Source organism: Equus przewalskii, chromosome 17, assembly GCF_037783145.1.
Source record: "Equus przewalskii isolate Varuska chromosome 17, EquPr2, whole genome shotgun sequence".
NCBI lineage: Eukaryota > Metazoa > Chordata > Mammalia > Perissodactyla > Equidae > Equus > Equus przewalskii.
The window spans coordinates 55,985,130-55,993,967 of record NC_091847.1 but is presented as its reverse complement, the minus strand read 5'-3'; the positions used below and the strand labels follow the sequence as shown (position 1 = coordinate 55,993,967).

General features: G+C 40.1%; 1 non-coding gene across 1 annotated transcript; it reads left to right on the top strand.

Moving 5' to 3' along the window:
- Positions 1-7,740: 7,740 nt before the first annotated feature.
- On the top strand, positions 7,741-7,874 carry LOC139076894 (small nucleolar RNA SNORA1). The gene has a single exon (XR_011528927.1). It is a non-coding gene; the product is annotated as a small nucleolar RNA SNORA1 (small nucleolar RNA).
- The last annotated feature ends 964 nt before the right edge of the window (positions 7,875-8,838 follow it).

Here is an 8,838-nt window from a genome sequence, read left to right as displayed (position 1 = left end):
AAAATTATTAAGTTCAATCTTACATGTGTTAAGTTTGAAATGCCTGTGAAGCATTTAAGTGGACATGTTAGGTAGGAAGTTGGAAAACAATGTCTATAGCTCAGAGAAGAGGTTTGGACTGGAAGGATCACCTAGTGAAGAGAAGCATCTGGGGCCCTGGATGAAAGCTTAGAGAACCCCAACATTTAGAAATTGGTAGAAGGGGAACCATGAAGAAATTGAGAGAGGTGAGTCAGAGAAATAACAGGAAACTCATGAGAGAGTGATCAAGAAATCAAGACAGAAAATTGAATGTTTCAAAGGAGAAGTAGTGACATTGTCAAATGCAGCTAAAAGGTCAAGAAAGATGTAGATAGAAAGGTGTGCATTGGATTTGGTCCACATGGAGGTTGCTAAGAACAATCTACGGTGCTTAGTAAGAGCAGTTTTGGTGGACTATAGGGCAGAAGCCAGATTGAAGAGGATTGTGGTGGGAATAGAAAGTGAAGAGGAAGAGAAAATTTACTGTAAAAAGGAACAGAGAAATGTACAGTGGCTGGGGGGGTGATGGTAAGATCAAGGAAGGCTTTTTAGAATGGACAACACTAAAGCATGTCCATATATCATTGGAAATGATCCCAGAGAGAGGGAGTGTTTGATAACTCATGGAGCAAAGTCCAGGGGGTGGCTAGAGCAGCTGGAATCCAGAACACATGTTGTGTCAATGGCCTCTGATAGGAGGGAGAATCCAGGTTGGTAGATGGGTAAAGGTGGAAAGAAAGAAGTTCCTGTTTGATGGCTTCTGTTTTCTTAACAAAGAATGAAGCAAGATTGTCAGCTGAGAGTTTTCAAGGGGTAAGAGTTAGCAGATTTTGGGATGGAGAAGAAATAGTACTTTTGAGAGCCAAGAAGAAAGCTACAGGAAAAGTAGTATGAGGGCTGTGTTGTATAGAGGGCTCTTTGGAGGACTACAATTCCAAAGGTAGAATGAAGCTAATGTATAATTTTCTCCATCAATGTTCAGCTGCTCAGATGCAGGGCAAGAGAAGCTGGGATAGTTGGGTTCTTATAGGGTTGCACTTTAGCCTACCAGAGAAAACAGTAGAGGAATCAAAGATATTTTATTGGAGAATTATGATGGTAGACTATGGAATATAAACTGCATGAAAAGGGACACGAAGAACAGGAGGGAACTAATGGATAGTGAGAAAGTGGTGGGGTGGATGCAATTATTGGCTTGTTGTTGTGTTGACTTTGTTGGTGAGGCATCCTTCTGGCAGCAGGGCACATACATGTTTTTTTCTTGTCTTAATCAAACTCCGCTTATCTCCTTGATGTAAACTGAACTTTGCATTTTCACTTCACCATAGGCCTAAAATAGTTTTGCTGAACTCTACCTATAATTGAAGGTGGAGGACTGGAAGATGCATGAATATTCAAAGTACATTATGAAACTTGCTATGTCATGGGGTAGGGAGGCTTCAAAATTGTGTGTGTGTATGTCTGTGTGTAATTCTTGATTTCATTATTTAAGAAAAGAAAAAAAATACTACCGTGCTTCTGCCACTGTATCAAGTTCTACATCCTTCAACAAGAGCAATCTACTTCTGAAGCAGGTTGTGCATGATCATTATCCTGCAGCAACAGGTTTATCAAAGACACAGGAGGGGCTGGCCCTGTGGCCAAGTGGTTAAGTTCCCGTGCTCTGCTGTGGTGGCCCAGGGTTTCACCAGTTCGAATCCTGGGTGCGGACATGGCACCACTCATCAGGCCATGCTGAAACATCTAGAAGGACCCACAACTAAAACATATATACAACTGTTTACTAGGGGGCTTTGGGGAGAAAAAAGGAAAAATAAAATCTTAAAAAAAAAAAGACACAGGAGATAAATGGTTAACAGCAACCAAAATATGATGAGTGATAGCCAGTCCTCAAAAGAATCAATTTTCCAGACAGAAACCTCTGGAAGGTGAATGAATTACCCAAATCTTATATATGTGAACTATGTGAGATGGGGAATATATATTTGAAAGTAACATAAAAGAAATTAAATAATTAGAGGCAGGTAGCATTAAATGTAGGTCCACCTGCGTTCTAAGATTCCTTTATAATTTCTCTCCACTTTATTCATAGCTTTAATTTTCCTAAAGATTTTTCATCTGATTTTTTTACCATCCTGGAACACTCTCTGATATCATCTACCATTTTTTCACTATATATAATTTTACTATGTAATTAAGCAAAATCACATGTAGCTAACTATAAAAGACATGTACTGGGGTTCTGATATTAGTTTATAATTCTTTTTTCACTAACAAACCGGCAAAATCTCTTAGCCAGATATAGCTGCTGAGACAACAATATCTGTTTTGGTCTGGTCTCAATCTCTCTTTTTTCTGGTTCCACCAATTCTCTCTTCTAGGTTCCGCCTAAATTGGTCTGCCATGGGACTCCACTTCACACCTCAGGATGTTTATTCTGACTCTCCATTTATGCAACTTAAAACTCACTTTAAGCATAGATTTTTTTCCCCCATCCATCAATTGTTAAATAGGTGGTGCTTCCTCCCAAAATGTTGAAAATGTTCTAAAAATGTGTTACGTACTAACTAACAAAGCTTCCTTTTCTGCCTGTGAGCCCTGCATTTTTTATCGTTCTCCTGAGCACTTCATATTCTGCCCAAGCTTCTGGTAACAGGAAAAACATTTTAAATTCTATTCCTTGTTAGGAGGAAGAATATCTTCTGGATCAGTGTTGTCCTACAGAATTTGCTGTGATGATGGAAATGTTCTGTTTTGTGCAGTCCAATACAGAGTAGCCCAAGACACATGCAGCTATGGAGCACTGAAGTGTGGCAAGTGCAACTGTGGAACTCAATTTTAAATTTTATTTGATTTGAATTAGTATCAGTTAAAATTTAAATGGCCACATGTGACTAGTGGCTACTGGATTGATCAGTGCAGTTCTAAATTGTATTCCACTGTAAAAGCAGATCCTGATTGGTCAAAAAAGAGAAGGTTATTACACTTTCTTCATAAATGTCCTCCCTGGCTGCAGTAATTCAGAGAATTTCCTTTTCAACCATTTTAAGCCAAGGACTCCTTTGAGCAATGCTAATGTTTAGCTGATGCCTGCACCTTGTTCTGTGGTCAATACAGCATATCCTCATGGGGGCTAATAATGGATGAGTTCATTGCCCTGTATTTGGGGAAAAGAGAAAGATCTCTTCCGAATTCTTCAGCTATCAAGAGACCTGATCACTGAAGTTTATCTATTTATCAATCAACAATATCCTTACAATTAGTTTAGCAAGAGATTTTTCTTTCCAACTGAAAACAGAGCCTGTGTGAGAGGTTCCAAAGCAATCTATGAATATGCATCCGGGTATCTGATGCTCATCCACAGGACAGGACCAAACGGATGATTAAATTATTCCTGGGGAGTTTAGGATGATGCGATGGTAGGAGGAGGCCCCCAGTCAAGAAAGAGGCAGGGAGCCCCTAGGGAAAGAAACCATGTGTGCTACCTGGGAAATTATAGCCTGTGGCTGTTAAAATGCAGTTAAGTAACTGAAGAACAGAAACGTTATTCTGGAAGCCATATTTAAGTTATTTGTGTTTTTCTATAATTGTTTTCATTAACTTTGCCCTTACTCTTTAGGGAAGATATTTTGGAAATGTCAGCAGATGTTAGCTCTGCTAAATGGAAACAAAGAAAAGAACTCTGTTTGGGCCAGAATTCCTGAGAGTCGAGGGTGGATAGATCAGGGGAATCGGAATGAGAAAACCAAAGGCAGGCGAGTCTCGGTGAAACAGATCCAGGACCCTTCCTGATCTGGACTCTTATTTCTGACCTCTTTAATAAAAGCTTGGAGAGTGTGGGATATTGTTTTACTCAACTACATACATTTAGTCTTCAGCTGTCAAAGGCTCACCTCCCTAAAGGGAAATTGGTTTCCATCTATTTAGTTCACGAATTAGGTTTTGAAAAAAAAAAAAAAGAATCTATATTTTATGAATTTCTTTTGGCAATTTCCTCTCTGTATCCTATGTTGAAGAATTTGACTATCATTGTTTATTAATATCTCCAAGTCAATTTAGAGCAATAGTTTTTTGTTTTGGGAGTTGAGATATATAAAGTGACTTGAATATTTTTACAGTTCTGTAAGACGGAATGGGGTTTAATAATAAAGTAGGAAGATTATGAAGTTTTATATCTATGAGGCAACTGTTTCAATGGATTTTTCTTCCCAGGAAATGCTGAAGTTAAAAGAGCAAGTACAGACCAAAACCATCCTTATGTCAGAGGACAGAACTCTTACTCTCGGCCCGGTGCTTTAGAGGTCCTTTCTGGCCTTCCTCCAGCCATGCACCTCCCCTTAAGGCACGAGATGTGCAGGACCCAGGTGGCATGCCCATCAGAGCCTTTGCCCCTCGTCTACACCACACTCTGGATAATCAGGTCCCTAGTGCCAAGGGGCAGCTTTTAGAAGGAAGTATGGACAGAGCTTAGATGTGGGGGCTGGATTGTCCCATGTGTGAGCATGAAGACCCTCCCAGGATGGGTTAGAGCTGGAAGTGGAGAGAGAAGAGGGGCAGGACAGAGATGGGAGCCAGGGCCATATCTTCCTGCACTGCCAAGTCATCTGGTGAGAATTACAAGGAATTGGAAAATTCTGAATACCTTCCAGGTCATTATGGAGATATAGTTGTCAAGGTAGGAGAATAGAACATATTTTACTAAACAGTTTGTTTCTTTGATTTATAACTTTTGAATGTTTATGCATATGGTATGTGGGCCTCCATTCATACACTCACATTCCTGCCCAGGTCTCCAGGGCAGTGTACTTTGTCCAGGGAATGGGAAAGTGTTTGAGGCCAAGAGAACAGAGTTCTACAACTTTCATTCATCAGTGTGACCATGGGCAAGTCACAACCTCTCAATGCTTCAGTTTCCTCTTATGTCAAATAAAAATCTTACCTGCGTGTTTCACAAAGTGGCCACATGATAAAAAGAGAAAATGAACTCGAAATGTTTTATATAAATAATGCTGCATGTAATTTTTGTAGCAATACATACTGCTGCTTTTGGCATGACCCATACATCTAACACTAGTACATAACTCCTTTTTTCTACACTGTATAGCAGGCAAGACACACTTACATCTCATGAACTAGTCTGATATTATGGTACAATCTTAACAGTCTTATCAAACCGGAAACTATCTTGACACCAGCTTTGAGAGTGTAAGCCAAGGGCAGTACAATGCTTTTGAGTGCCATTTAATCTAGTGTTTCCCAATCACTTTCAGTGCAAAGACTCATAATATTAAAAGCAAACAAAAAAATTTGCAGACTCATTCATGAGGGTATCAATTGAGGAAAAAAACACCATAATCAAAACGTAATCATACTTTTAAATGAATCGTGCTTTCTTAATCACAACAGCATCTGCACACATTTGCAAAAGCATAGGTCATACTATGTGTGAGAGAATGATTCTGTTTGGGGACAGTACCTTCTGTGTGTCTAGACTCTCAGGCTCTGTACTGATGAGTTCAAGGCCTCCCGGCGGTGGTCAGCAGATCAGATGATTAAGGTACATGTGTTGGGCACAAACTTATCACTGAATAAATGATTAATTGAATTAAGGTACTCAAATATGTATTAATCACCAATAATATACAAGGCTTAGGACAAAAAGCTGCCCTCATGAGGCTTATAATCAAGTACAGGGAACAAGGCAAATCCTGAACTCCAGATCCAAACAATGGAACGTAGGATGAATACAGGAAGCAGTATGTGGGGATTAATGGCCACATTCTAACATGGCAGGAATCAGCAGAAGTGTCATAAAGATCATGACGTTTGTGTTTCATCTCCAAGGAAGAGTGGGCCTTTGGAAGGCAGAGATAACCAACTAACATTTGTCCAGAGCCTTCTATATAGGAGGTACTGTACCTGTTACTGTAACAACCCTTATAACAACCTTACTAGGTTTTGGAGATTTTTTCCAACTGTTTTATAAAAAGGAAGAACCTTGGGGCCGGCCCGGTGGCGCAGCGGTTAAGTGCACACATTCCGCTTCTCGGTGGCCCGGGGTTCGCTGGTTTGGATCCTGGGTGCAGACATGGGACCGCTTGGCAGAAGCCACACTGTGGTAGGCGTCCCACATATAAAGTAGAGGAAGATGGGCATGGATGTTAGCTCAGGGCCAGTCTTCCTCAGCAAAAAGAGGAGGATTGGTGGTAGTTAGCTCAGGGCTCATCTTCCTCAAAAAAAAAAAAAAAAAAAAAAAAGGAAGAACCTGGGGCTTAGACAGAGGTTCAGAAACATGTTCAAAGTCAAACAGCTAGGAAAGGCTGGTCCTGGGTTTAGGATCTCAGCCTTTCTGACTTTGCTCTTTCCAATTTACCAGTTTTTCTCAATTTTGGGTTGTTTTCTTACTGCTTTTATGATTTGGGGGGGATCACATCTATATACCATCTACAGTATTGTTTACCTAATATGTTTTTGAAAGACTTCTTTTTAAAAAATATTCTTGAATGCATTTTAAAAACAAACTTTATATCAAACCATATCACAAGCTGCAAACAGAAAATAACTTCAAAAATAAGTGCAGTGAAAACCAACAATAAAATGTCATGAAATCCTAGACACATTGCACTAGGATCAAAGGCTCTGAGCAAGCAGTCTGCTTGCTTGTTTTTAATATGGGAGATCTGCAAGTGTTAAAAGAAGATATTAAAAACATACGAGTGACAAATTGAGCCTTGCTGCTTGAGGTCAGCCAAAAAGGAGAGAGAGAGAGAGAATTGAAAAGAGAGACTTTCTCACTCTGTGATTCAATGTCTTTAGAATGTGATGTCTGGGAATGGTCAAAATCATCTCACGATGCCTTTGCCGCATGCCCCATCTTGTAGTAGGAGAGTCTAGAGTTAAACACAGGGGAATGACCCTTCCAAGGAAATGGAGGGAAGCTATCAAGTGCCTCAGGATAGCAGCATCCACTGCTATGCTAGTAATCCTTAGAGAACTTTAATTCCCTTAGCATCCTTGTCTATCAAGAGGGTTGGATTCTCGATCCCTTAGTTCCTCTGGAGAAGAAGGAGGCCTGTGCAAGGAGGACTCAAGAATAGCAAGGACGCCTTAAGGATCTAGTCGCCACAGGGCCTGCAGGCTGAGTAAGTATGCTCCAGGTCTGAGTTTGCTTACAGGAAAGTCTTGATTTTCAAATTAGGCCCTGGGATATGAAACTGTGGGACATAAAGTGCATTCCACTTTGCTAATTTTATTCAACAATTTGGAAGAGAACTTAACAAATTCATTTTGGGGGCCGGCCCGGTGGCATTGTGGTTAAGTTCCTGTGTTCCACTTGGTGGTCTGTGGTTCACAGGTTCAAATCCTGGCACTGACCTACACACAACTCACCAAGCCATGCTGTGGTGGCATCCCACACATAAAATAGAGGAAGCTTGGCCTAGATGTTAGCTCAGGACAAATCTTCCTCAGCGAAAAAAAAGTGTGGGGCTGGCCCCATGGCTGAGTGGTTAAGTTCACGCACTCCGCTGCAGGCTGCCCAGTGTTTCGTTGGTTCGAATCCTGGGCACGGACACGGCACTGCTCATCAAACCACGCTGAGGCAGTGTCCCACATGCCACAACTAGAAGGACCCACAACGAAGAATATACAACTATGTACCAGGGGGCTTTGGGGAGAAAAAGGAAAAAAAAAAAATCTTTAAAAAAAAAAAATGTACAAAGCCTCATTCCAGATGAAAATGAGCATTGTTGTTCATGGGGTCCAGAAATTGTTAATGCAGCTACATTGAGACACAATCTATGCTTCCATCACAGTAAGTTGATGGCAGTGGTGACAGTTAGACCTTAACATTTTTTGCTAGGCTTATAAGTAAAAACTGGATGTAACAAGACTATTCAATGTTAGAAACAATTAAGGAATAGTATATTTTATATCATTTGCCAACATAGCAATGTACTTCCTATAATTTAACTTCCACAGCCCTAAAGTAAATTTCTTGAAGAAATTGGATCTCAGAGATTACAGGTGGGGACTTTTTGAAAGTATGTCTATACTCAAGTGGAGAAAAGCCCAACTAAAAGAATGGTGGACTGACTGACATCACAACTGTGGATTAAGCAAAAGTTCTTTTTAAAAGGGCCATCTTGAAGATTATGACTCAGACTTCATAGGAACTAAGGTGATTGGCAGTGGAAGAAATCACGTGAAATTTCTTAAATAAAAATTTCATGACTTTAAAAAATGTTGCCTATGTTATACATAATTTTTTAAAAATCTTTTTACAAGAAAAGAAAAGTACATTTTGACAGTATTGTAAAGCAAATTCAGGGCTGAATTCAAGAAATATACCTAAAACAAAGTAATTCAGTAAGGATAAAAATAAAAGGACAGGGCAAAGTAAATTAAGCAAATGTAAACAAAAGGAGCAGAGATGGTGGGGCTGCCCCAATGTCATAGCTGTTAAGTTCCCGTGCTCCACTTTGGTGGTCCAGGGTTCATGAGTTCAGATCTCAGGCGTGGACCTAGCACTGCTCATCAAGCCATGCTGTGGCAGTGTCCCACATAAAATAGAGTTAGATTGGCACAGATGTTAGCTCAGCAACAATATTCCTCAAGCAAAAAGAGGAAGATTGGAAACAGATGTTAGCTGAGGGCCAATCTTCCTCACGACAACAAAAAAGAAAAAAAAAAGAGCAGAGAGAGTGATTTTACACCAGACAAGGTTGGATTCAGGCCAAAAACTGTTAAGTGAAAAAAGTACGGCCCTTTGTAACACTTCAGGGCACAGTTCACTAAGAAAATATGAATAATTTATAT